The 1,461-nt window shown below is 36.3% G+C and overlaps 1 non-coding gene across 1 annotated transcript; it reads left to right on the plus strand.

The window, feature by feature from the left end:
* The first annotated feature begins 396 nt into the window (after positions 1-396).
* Positions 397-468, plus strand: Trnam-cau (transfer RNA methionine (anticodon CAU)). The gene has a single exon. It is a non-coding gene; the product is annotated as a tRNA-Met (tRNA).
* The last annotated feature ends 993 nt before the right edge of the window (positions 469-1,461 follow it).

Consider the following 1,461-nt stretch of genomic DNA (forward strand, 5'->3'; position numbering starts at 1 on the left):
TTCTTATCCAAGTAGTCTTCCAGCTCTCTACATGTGCGTCATTCAAATGCAAGTCATATATAAAAACACACATTGTAAAAAATCTTTAAAGTACTAGCATTTACACGTTAACTACACTGTGCATAATATGTATTCGAAATTTTGTTTGGAAAAAAAGATTTTTATTTTCTAATTAAAAACATGCATACTAAGTAAAATTCAAAGAATTCAAAGATTCCAACAGTATTGACCGGAACCAACATTTTTCTCAATTTGCACATTACCAGCAGTGTAGATTTAAATTTTAAATACAGTCCTTCGTCGCGTTGATTGATTATATAGGCCTAACAAATTTTCTGATGCAATCTCTGGAAATAGCAGTGAATATAAGTCCATTGAACATTTTACTAAATAAGCAGCAGAGTGGCGCAGTGGAAGCGTGCTGGGCCCATAACCCAGAGGTCCGTGGATCGAAACCACGCTCTGCTAATTTTTTTTCCTCCCTCTGATTAATTCAATATATTAAGGACCCTCTCTGCACTTCACCATAATAATGGGGTACCACTGTGTAGTTAAAATGACCGACCATTTGATATAAATATAAAATAGTTACATCCACTGAATCAGTGCATAAACTATACTAGGCATGTCATGCTATGTTCCCACTATCACGATTGGCGCCACGATTGAGATCGGGGACTCGAACGTGGACAAATCGTATTCTCTATCAAACCGAAACAAATCTTGTGTTCACTCGTGACTATCGTGTTGATCGTGAAATTCTTTTTGACTGTCAAAAATTTTTCTACGATTAACACGATTAGCTTATAATCGTTATCATCGCAGTACATCGTAACTAACCTCAGCTGCATCGTATAAAAACGTAACTAATCTGGCTTGTATATCGTGATCATCGGGATAATTCGGAAAGGACAGATATCCCGCTGAATGGCGATTCGTTGCGATATCTCACGTTTCTGTCACTATCTGTGACGCTTTGCTGGCCTCTGCTCACGTGCTGACACGGTTCTTTCCCGCTCAAAGACGATTTGATACGGACATATGAGAGTAAACGCCATTAGACACGAGTGTTAACGCTTTTTTGGGACAATCACGCTATATTACGAGTAATAAAAGCTTGCAAAAATAACGGGAAAATTGAACGCGTTTCTTTCCCGATTGGAAAAAAATGTCTGAGTTTTGGAAAATATTTTAAAGATGCCACATAAAACAAGTACAAAATAAAAGAGGGGAGTTCCTATCTTCTTTTGAACTTGAACCCGTTCATCAGAGGCAACTCATGAAAAAAAAGATAAGAGAGTATCTGCTTTTTACTCTACTTTGACAGCAATAAAATATGACCATAGTTACACTACAAACACCACGTTTATGAAATTGTCATCAACCTTTACTTCTGCCATTATTATTGATTTATGTTTATGTTTTGTTTAATTTCAAGAGATAAAAAATAATGGACTCAGT

Source organism: Saccostrea cucullata, unplaced genomic scaffold, assembly GCF_032062105.1.
Source record: "Saccostrea cucullata isolate Sc308-1 unplaced genomic scaffold, CSIRO_AGI_Scuc_v1 ctg2771, whole genome shotgun sequence".
Taxonomy (NCBI): domain Eukaryota; kingdom Metazoa; phylum Mollusca; class Bivalvia; order Ostreida; family Ostreidae; genus Saccostrea; species Saccostrea cuccullata.